General features: G+C 45.8%; 1 protein-coding gene across 1 annotated transcript in view; it reads right to left on the bottom strand.

Moving 5' to 3' along the window:
• Positions 1-11,102, bottom strand: part of JPH3 (junctophilin 3) — a 140,021-nt gene that overhangs the window by 5,969 nt on the left and 122,950 nt on the right. The gene's annotated exons all lie outside the window — the stretch shown is intronic.

Raw genomic sequence — 11,102 nt, 5'->3', positions numbered from 1 at the left:
AAATAGCCTAGTACCATCAAAATGAATGTACATACAGCATTGCAGGTCGAATAGCTCTGCACATTTTTTTAGGAATACACCCCTTAAAGTGTATGTCAAATCAAAAACTTTTTTAGTTTTTGGATGGACTAAAAAAGGATTAGAACCGCTGTCTTTTTAATAATATCCAGTGCTCCTTTCAAGAGATTTTCCTTTCACTTCCTTTATGGGGAAAAAGTTGTCAGCAGGACAGGAAGTGAGGGAAATCAGCAACAGGTACAAAGACAGTAATAAAAAAAATTGGAACATGTATGTCAGAGGCACTGGATTCAACTGATCTGTGCCTCAGTAATCGCATGACAGCGCTCACTACACTGATAGCATGACACCATCCCAATATCAGCATTCACCACACTAAGCAAACACACGACATCACACTGCAGGCATTCGCTACAACACATGACATCATCCCAATGTCATCATTTACTAGTCTGAGCAATCATATGACATCACACTGCCGGCATTCGCTACACTGACCAATCACATGACATCATCCTAATATCATCATTCACTAGTCTGAGCAATTACATGACATCACGCTGCCGGCATTCACTAGACTGACCAGTCACATGACAGCACATTGCCAGTGTTCACTACACTGACCAATCACATGACAGCACACTGCCAGCATTCACTACACTGACCAATCACATGACAGCACACTGCCAGTGTTCACTACATTGGAAGATCACATGACATCATTCCAATGTCAGCATTCACTAGTCTGAGCGATCACATGACATCACAGTGCCAGTATTCACTACACTGACCAGTCACATGACAGCACACTGCCAGTGTTCACTACATTGGTAGGTCACATGACATCATCTTAATGTCAGCATTCACTAGTCTGAGCAATCACATGACATCACACTGCCGACATTCACTACACTGACCAATCTGATGACATCACACTGCCGGCATTCACTACACTGACCAATCAGATGACATGAAACTGCCGGCATTCACTACACTGAACAATCACATGACATCACACTGCCGGCATTCACTACACTGACCAATCACATGACATCACACTGCCATCATTCAGTACACTGACCAATCACATGACATCACACTGCCGGCATTCACTACACTGACCAATCACATGACATCTCACTGCCATCATTCAGTACACTGACCAATCACATGACATCACACTGCCGGCATTCACTACACTGACCAATCACATGACATCACACTGCCATCATTCAGTACACTGACCAATCACATGACAGCACACTGCCGGCATTCACTAAATTGCAAGATCACATGACATCATCACAATGTCATCATCAATATTTCAAGAATCAATACAATGATATAAATGTAAGTAGACTTTTTTCAGTGTAACCTTTTATGGAATTATTAGGGATGACAGTACACCCCTTAAGTGGGGATTTCCATGAAATTTATGTGTGTCAACTTTATTGGAGCATCCAACAAAGGGAGGGCAAAATCTTCCAGGGCCAGTTCAGTTCACACTACAAAAACGCACTCCGGATGCATTTTGGATATGATTTTGCTTACAGTTCACACCACACGCAGTTCCGGTGCAGTTTTGATGCAGATTGCCATGTTCCAGTATGGTTCTGTGCTGGAATACATGGAAAACACTGCATGAATTTTTGATGCAGAAAAAAAGCGCACTGGACTGCATCTAGTGTGAACTAGCCCTTAGGCAAGTTTCACACCTATGCAGTTTGCGTCTGATCCATTTCTGCAGTGCTTTTTGGCAGTGTGTTTTGCTTTTTTCCACATGCGTTTTTGGCACATTTTGCTTTTTTTTTTAACTTGTTGATGGGCAGAATAAAATGCATAATGCAAAAAACATAAAAAAGCACTGCACGCTTTTCTGCAGCGTCTCCATTGAAGTCTACAGAACCAAAAACGAAACATTTTGCAATTTAAAAAGTCCCTGACCCTTAACAAAAAACGCACGGGTGAAAACGTGGAGATGTGAACCTGTCCCCTAAGAAATCATCTTAAATGGACTGCTGAGCGTTTTTGCAAAATGCAACACTGCAGTGGAAAACGCATAGATGTGAACCTAGACTTAATTAGTGTTTGCTCATAAGACAGACAACATGGAACATCTAACGCGTTTCAGAGGTTCAAACACTCTCCTTCATCAGGGCTTACAAATGCTCTCACAGGACTAAGGTGCTATTGGCAGTATTAGACGGTCGCATGCCATGCCTCTAGTATGCAACCTGCTAATATACCACTCTGCATTATATGCTGACAAACGAAAAACAATTTATTTTATTTTATCGAATTAATTACATTTTATTCACTTTATTTTATTTTAATATTTCCTTTTAAAAGTTTTATGATTTAATTATTTTAAATTTAAAGCAGAGCTCCCCCCCCAAAAAAAATTAAATTTCAGCAGCTACAATTACTGTAGTTGCTGACTTTTGAGTCCTCATGCACACGGGACGTTTTGATAACGCTGGGAACGTTAGCTGTGTAAAGTCACGTTAACCTCCCTAGCGGTCTGATTATGTCATATTTCTGTGCTCAAAGCGGTACATTTTTTTAAATGGAAATATCTATTTTTTTTATTGTAGGCCTGTAATTTTTAGGAATAACTCACTGAAATCTGTCCGAACAAGAGTCTAGTAAACATCCCGGGTATGATAAAATTTGAAACACAAAATCATAAATTATAATTTAATAAATAATCATAAAAAATAATAATATAATAATAATAAATTTAATTCAATAATATAATCAAACCAAAAACACTGAAACTTGAAATATAGCGCCAAGTTCGCACATCACTGAGCAAAGTCGCAAAATCGCTTTCAGTGTCTGATGAGGAATTTCCCCCACGAAACATTATCACTCAATTCTGCAAGTGGTTCTGATTTACTATCGCTGTTCTCTAGCTGGTCTGAAACCGCTTTTGGCCTAAAGGGACGCTTTTTGGACGCCATGGACGTTTCTCAGTTTCCAGGCAGAAAGAACAGTAAAAATGCAGGCAGGGGACAGGACAAAGCACTCGGGACAAAATGTATGTGAAATGGTTTGATACAGGAATGTTATACTATGTGATTTCAGTGTATTTAGTGAATGTCACTTTTTGTCATTTTCAAATTTCCCGCCGTTCCGTCCCCCGCACGTCCCGTCGTCGCAGGGAACGGAACCCAGATGACAGATGCCGGCATCGGCCGGAAAACATTGCCGGGGACACTGCAGGGGGGACATCGCGGGACCACAGGACAAGGTAAGAGAAGAACAGATCCCAGAGCAGCGCCGCATGGTAAGTCCGAGTGTAGCTCGGGGTTACCGCTTGTGGTGCTGAAACTTTACCCCAAGCCCAAGCCATTTTTACCGCCAGGGAGGGTAAAAATGTGAGTTTTGCAGCTTTTTTTAGCATTATTGCATTAGTGTTTAGCGGAGTTTTCCCGTGTTTGCGTTTTTTAAACTTTTTTTTTGGTCAAAAAAAGTCCAAAAACTTGGGTTTGCGGCATTTTACCGCGTTTGAGCGTTTTTACAGCTAAAATACTCCTCTAGAAGCCCACTAGTCCTGGGTTTTTTTCCAGCCAAAAGACGTTAATTCCAGTCTATGTGTGCATGGACACATAGGACAACATGCTGGGGGGGTTTACTGGCTGTAGAAAAAAAATGTTAAAAGCCAAAAACAGCCGCTGTAAAAACGTCCCGTGTGCATGAGGACTAATGCCGGCCTTACATGGGTCGAAATTCGACCAATTTTTTGTCCGAAACCTTTTTTGTCCGGACCTAAGAATAATCGGCCGATTTTCACTCTGTTAGTGGGTCAATGGCATCGGCCGATTTTAGTGGTTCCTCCTCTTTTTGGTGATCGGGCATGTTGGAAAATTCGTGAAAAATGACCGATTTTCGACTCAATGGTCAAATCGTATGATCGTTTTTCTGAAAAGAATATGCGCATGAGCTGTGACCTGGAAGGAACAGAAGTTTCGTCTGTTATATGGGGTGAACTTTATGACTTGGTTGGCTGATTTTCGCTCTGTTAGTGGGTCAATGGCACCAGGTGAATTTTGTGGTTCCTCCCCTTTTTGGTGATCGGGCATTTTGGAAAATTCATGAAAAACGATCAATTTTCGACTCAATGGTGAAATCGTACGATCGTTTTTCTGAAAAGAATATGCGCATGAGCCGTGACCTGGAAGGAACAGAGGTTTCGCCTGTTATATGGGGTGATCTTTATGACTTGGTTGGCTGATTTTCTAAATCATTGATGGCGCCATCGGATTACCGAGCGATTCCGAAAAATTGTTCGGAATCATTCGGAATTTGACCCATGTATGGCCTGCATAATACAAGAACACTCAGCTGTCTTGGGGGTCCAGAGATGTCCTCACCTGAGCTCCTCACCTGAGACAATTCTTCAATGGGCTTTGGGTGCTGGTACTGGAATCTTAAGTAAGGGAAACCGGCATCGAATCCTTGCAGCGTCACAGCCAGTTTCCTACTGTGCATGCGTGAAGCGCGCTGCACTTTGCGAATGGTCCCGCAGTCTTCTAGAACTTGTGAAGTGTCCCAGAAGGCTGCAGAGGGAGGAGGGAGGAGGGGGGGGGCAGAACATCTGACCCAGAGGTGGGATTGGGTACCTGCTCCCCACCCCAATAAGTGCCAAATGTGGCGGGGGGGGGGGGGGATACAAACAAGCAGAACTTCCCCTTTTGGGTGACGTTCTGCTTTATTCTATTAAGTCCAGTTATCAGATTTAGAAACCCTGATGAAGGGGGAGATTTTGAACCCCCAAAACGCTTTGTTTTCTCAATGTTCTCTTAATTATGAGCAAATACTCATTAGAAATGTTTGCACTCAGTCCTTTGGTCTGGCACCCTCATCAGACGTAGAAATAAAAGCTGAATTTGGATTTTACAAAAATAAATATTTTAAATTCTGTTTGTGTCCCCGTGGTAGAGTTCTGCTCATTGCCCATCTGGTAAAATGGAGCCCCGGATAGCAGCAAAAACAAAGCAAGGGTTCTAATTCTTCTCCGCTCCATCCAAAACCAAAAAGAAAAATTTGTGGTTTGACGTACGTTTTAAAAAGAATCCCAAAGCCGGAATACATACAGTTTATACACAGAGTTTAGGAAAGAGTCAAAGCCTAAACTTTATATAGGTCTGGTTGGGGAGAGGTTGATTGTAAAACGTATCTGTGCCTCCAGTGGGGGATTCCCCCTGACTTCCTGTTCTGTTACCTGGACAGGAAGTTAGGAAAAATGTCCCAAAATGGGGACAGGGACCGCAATAAAAACCATTTTGTACTCAAAACATTGTTGTGCCCGTTGCAGAGGTATTGTATTTTGGTTACTTCCTGATTTGTTGGACACGTTCACAAGACGGGAAAATTTTTTTTACAAAAAGTAAAAACAAAACCCTTTTCCCACTCTATTCAAGCCTGAAATAAAGTTTTGTCTGGACTTGAGCCCTATTATAATGGCAGAGCTGTGTGTTTTACTCATGAGTACTTGCTTCAGCGCTGGAAAAGCTCCAATCGGTGGGGGAGATTTACTAAAACTGGAGAGTGCAAAATCTGGTGCAGCTCTGCTTAGAAACCAATCAGCTTCCAGGTTTTATTGTCAAAGCCTAACTGAACAAGCTGAAGTTAGAAGCTGATTGGCTGCCATGCACAGCTGCACCAGATTCTGAGTGCTCCAGTTTTAGCTCTGGTTCACATCTGTGGGGTCGTGTGGGCCTTTGATTTGTGCGGGCACAGGAGCCTATTCATTTGAATGGACTCCTGTGCCCCGGGACACGCAGGGAAGAAGTCCTTGCACTATTTTGGAAATCGCAGACTGGGGTTCCCAGAACGATTGCGATTTCCAGTGCGGGCAGCGCACCATTAGAATGAATGATACCACCCTGTGGGTCCCGCATTCCTCTGTATGGGTGGTGCGGCTGCAGGTATTTGTGCAGGTCCCATATTCCTATGTGTGGGTGGTGCGGCTGCAGGTATTTGTGAGGGTCCTGCATTCCTCTGTGTGGGTGGTGCGGCTGCAGGTATTTGTGAGGGTCCCGCATTCCTCTGTGTGGGTGGTGCGGCTGCAGGTATTTGTGAGGGTCCCGCATTCCTCTGTGTGGGTGGTGCGGCTGCAGGTATTTGTGAGGGTCCCGCATTCCTCTGTGTGGGTGGTGCGGCTGCAGGTATTTGTGCGGGTCCCGCATTCCTCTGTATGGGTGGTGTGGCTGCAGGTATTTGTGTGGGTCCTGCATTCCTCTGTGCGGGTGGTGCGGCTGCAGGTATTTGTGCAGGTCCCATATTCCTATGTGTGGGTGGTGCGGCTGCAGGTATTTGTGTGGGTCCTGCATTCCTCTGTGTGGGTGGTGCGGCTGCAGGTATTTGTGCGGGTCCCATATTCCTATGTGTGGGTGGTGCGGCTGCAGGTATTTGTGCGGGTCCCATATTCCTATGTGTGGGTGGTGCGGCTGCAGGTATTTGTGAGGGTCCCGCATTCCTCTGTATGGGTGGTGCGGCTGCAAGTATTTGTGAGGGTCCCGCATTCCTCTGTATGGGTGGTGCGGCTGCAGGTATTTGTGAGGGTCCTGCATTCCTCTGTGCGGGTGGTGCGGCTGCAGGTATTTGTGAGGGTCCTGCATTCCTCTGTGCCGGTGGTGCTGCTGCAGGTATTTGTGAGTGTCCCGCATTCCTCCATATGGGTGGTGCGGCTGCATGTACTTGTGCGGGTCCCGCATTCCTCTGTGCCGGTGGTGCGGCTGCAGATATTTGTGAGTGTCCCGCATTCCTCTGTGCCGGTGGTGCGGCTGCAGATATTTGTGAGTGTCCCGCATTCCTCCATATGGGTGGTGCGGCTGTAGGTATTTGTGAGTGTCCCGCATTCCTCTGTGTGGGTGGTGCGGCTGCAGATATTTGTGAGGGTCTCGCATTGCTCTGTATGGGTGGTGCGGCTGCAGGTACTTGTGCGGGTCCCGCATTCCTCTGTGCCGGTGGTGCGGCTGCAGGTATTTGTGAGTGTCCCGCATTCCTCCATATGGGTGGTGCGGCTGCAGGTACTTGTGCGGGTCCCGCATTCCTCTGTATGGGTGGTGCGGCTCTAGGTATTTGTGCGGGTCCCGCAGCGGCACCACCCACACAGATGTGAACCGAGGGTTAGTAAATCTACCCCAGTGAGTCTTGACTCTGGCAATGATACAATGTAACTATGAGGACATGTACAGATCCCGCTAGGGGGCGATGTTGAGCATTTATGAATATCTGAAGCTGCATAGGGTGTTGCACCTTGTGGGAAAATCTCTGACCAATCATTATCATTTCAGAAGGAAAGGTGGATGAGGGAAGGGGGGGTGACAATGCATTGGTTGCATCAATGGGTGGTGAGAGTTAAACCAAAAAACACCAACAGAGAAGGGGCAGGCATCTCCCCAGATTGTATTAGTTAGTGCAGGAGGCATGACCACAGGAAGAGATGACATTATAAGCAGGGAAAGGTGGTAAGAGAGTAGAAAAAAAGTGCTGTTTGAAATTTAGGCTGCATGCAGCCCGTTCGTTCTGAGTTCAACTTTTTTTTTGGTCTGTTCAAATCAAGATTACAGGCCAGATGACTCTATACATTTATTCTCTCTTCAGTTATTTTGGTGTGGGGGCCTCTGTGTTTACCCAATAAATATGTAGGCTCCGCCTCCCTCTTAGTAGCCCTCTGGAGATTTTGCTTTGCCATTTCTCTTAATTTACATAAGCTGAATGCTGAGAATGAGACAAAATCCACCCTAGCAGTGGAGTCCACTGGACTGCAAGGGTTAAATGCTCATTTAGTTTAGGGGTGCAGGGATAAGGTGCTCCAGCAGGCTTCCTCGATCCCCTGCAGCATCCACGGCTTGCCTCCTCATGTACAATGCAGGATAATAGCCCCGCATTGTGCCTGATGATGGCAAGGGACCACCCCCATCCCCAGAGCTCCCAGCATTGGAGCCTAACCGGGTACACAATACACTTTATCCCTGCACCCCTGAACTGAACCATCCTTTAACCCTTGCAGTGGGGATCCGGGTCCAAGGGTATATCTCATTCTCAGAGTTCAGCTTTGATTCAGCACTGATTGAAAGCTGCAGATGTAGGATGTGGTTTATCCTGTAATCTCAGCAGTCACTCAATAGACTGATAGAAATTGTATATCTATACAAATACACTGTATAGTGGAAATCTGTCGTCACTCCCACATGAGCTCGTTCTTCTATTCCAAAACCATGGCCAATGATATGGAGTTGGCTCTCCCCCTATGGTGAATAATATGACGTTGCCCTTCCCCCCATGGCCAATAATAGGGAGCTGCCACTTCCCCCCCATGATCATTAATATGGGGTTGCCCCCTCCCCCCATTGTCATCAATATGGAGTTGCCTCTTTCCCCCATGGTCATTAATATGGAGTTGCCCCCCCATGGTCATTAATATGGAGTTGCCCCCCCCATGGTCATTAATATGGAGTTGCCCCCTCCCCCCATGGTCATTAATATGGAGTTGCCCCCCCCCCCATGGTCATTAATATGGAGTTGCCCCCTCCCCCCATGGTCATTAATATGGAGTTGCCCCCTATCCCCATTGCAATTATTATGGATTTGCCTGGCTCCCTCATGGTCATTATTTGAAGTTGCCCCCCCCTCCCCACAGCCATTAATATAGAGTTGTTCCCCTCTCCCATTACCATTATTATTGAGTTGCCCCCTCCCCAATGGTCATTAATAGAGTTACTCCCTCCCCCATGGCTGTAATGTGGAGTTTCCTTCTCTCCCCATGATCATTAATATGGAGTTGCCCCCTCCTCCCCCCCATGGCCATTAATATGGAGTTTACCCCTCCCCCCATGGTCATTAATATGGAGTTGCTCCCCTCCCCCCATGACCATTAATATGAAGTTGCCCAACTCACCCCATGGTCATTAATATGGTGTTGCCCCCCCTCCCCCAGTGACCATCCTTTAACCCTTGCAGTGGGGATCCAGGTCCAAGGGTATATTTTGTCTCTTTCTCAGAGTTCAGCTTTGATTCAGCACTGATTGAAAGCTGCAGATGTAGGATGTGGTTTATCCTGTAATCTCAGCAGTCACTAATAATATGGAGTTGCCCCTTTCCCCCATGGTCATTAAAATGGAGTTGCCCCCTTCCCCCATGGTCATTAATATGGAGTTGCCCCCTTCCCCCATGGTCATTAAAATGGAGTTGCCCCCTTCCCCCATGGTCATTAATATGGAGTTGCCCCCTTCCCCCATGGACATTAATATGGAGTTGCCCCCTTCCCCCATGGTCATTAAAATGGAGTTGCCCCCTTCCCCCATGGTCATTAATATGGAGTTGCCCCCTTCCCCCATGGTCATTAATATGGAGTTGCCCCCTTCCCCCATGGTCATTAATATGGAGTTGCCCCCTATCCCCACTGCAATTATTATGGATTTGCCAGGCTCCCTCATGGTCATTATTTGGAGTTGCCCCCCCCCCCTCCCCACAGCCATTAATACAAAGTTTTTCCCCTCTCCCATTGCCATTATTATGGAGTTGCCCCCTCCCCAATGGTCATTAATAGAGTTACGCCATCCCCCATGGCCGTAATGTGGAGTTTCCTTCTCTCCCCATGATCATTAATATGGAGTTGCCCCCTCCTCCCCCCCATGGCCATTAATATGGAGTTTACCCCTCCCCCCATGGTCATTAATAGGGAGTTGCTCCCCTCCCCCCATGACCATTAATATGAAGTTGCCCAACTCACCCCATGGACATTAATATGGTGTTGCCCCCTCCCCCAGTGACCATTAAAATAGAGTTGCCCTTCCTCCTATGTCCGGTTAATATGGAGTTGCCCCCTTTGTGGCTTTACCATCCTCCACTCTTCTAGGAAGACTTTCCACAAGATTTTGGAGGGTGTCTGTGGGAATTTGTGTCCATTTGTGAGGTCAGATACTGATGTTGGATGAGAAGACCTGGCTCACCATTGGTTTTCCAATTCATCCCCAAGGTGTTTAGTGGAGTTGAGGTCAGGCCCTTGTACAGAACACTTGAGTTCCTCCACACCAAACTGGTCACACCATGTCTTTATGGAGCTAGCTTTGTACAGATGGTGGAACAAAAAAGGGTCTTCACCAAACTGTTACCAGAAGGTTAGAAGAGCACAGTTGTCTACAATGTCTTAGTATAATGTACCATTACAGTACCCTTCACTGGAGACAGCTGAAGGCTAGGTTCACACTATTACGGGTGGTTGTGGGTGCGAGAACCTTTTTCCTGCATGAAACTTAGGCACAGCAACCCATTCAAATGAGCTGTCCTGCCAGAGCAAACCCGACTCACAGAGCCACAATAGTGTGAAAATAGCTGAACTCCATAATCGTGACGGAGGTCATGTACATCTGGCCAAACTATTGGTGTGACGGTCAGGTGTTCACAAACATTGGCCATGTAGTGTACAAGCAGAACCACCAGGGGGAGCAATGTAAAAAGAGTGTCATATCAAAACTGACTACAGATAAATTATACAAAATGTTTATATCTGGAGTTACGGCAAAATGCAATAAAATGTATATCTTGCCTAATGTCTCACTAATGTCCCGTGGATCTTTCGTGAACGGTGAGGGGGGGCGACCTGTAAATGAGGATGGAGTTTGTAGACTGAACGCCTCTTTCTGAGGTCACAGAAGAAACTTGATTAAACCAGTAAAACTTTCATTATGGCAATACATGCTGATTCCTCCCGGTGAATTCGCTCTGTTGTGGTGTAATTATGTTATGAAAATTATTATCACGGCATCATTTCAGGAACTGAAAGATTCGCAGAGCCATCTCCACTCTGTGTGACTGCGAGGGAACCATCCGAACAATTATCAGCCCACTGATGACAAGGATATCCCTCCACTATACTGAGCCCGAGTGTCTCTGAATACCCCTAATATTTATTATTGCCCCCTCCTGGATCAGTGTACACTGTACAGCACTACAGGTGTACTGTATGTCAGAGCTATATAAATACAGTGCCTTGAAAAAGTATTCATACCCCTTGAAATTTTCCACATTTTGTCATGTTACAACCAAAAACATAAATGTGTTTTGTTGGG

The sequence above is a fragment of the Staurois parvus genome, unplaced genomic scaffold (assembly GCF_062004578.1).
Source record: "Staurois parvus isolate SC_StPar_1 unplaced genomic scaffold, SC_StPar_1.0 ptg000745l, whole genome shotgun sequence".
NCBI lineage: Eukaryota > Metazoa > Chordata > Amphibia > Anura > Ranidae > Staurois > Staurois parvus.
Note: the sequence above shows the minus strand (reverse complement) of the source record. Positions and strands in the feature narration are given on the sequence as shown.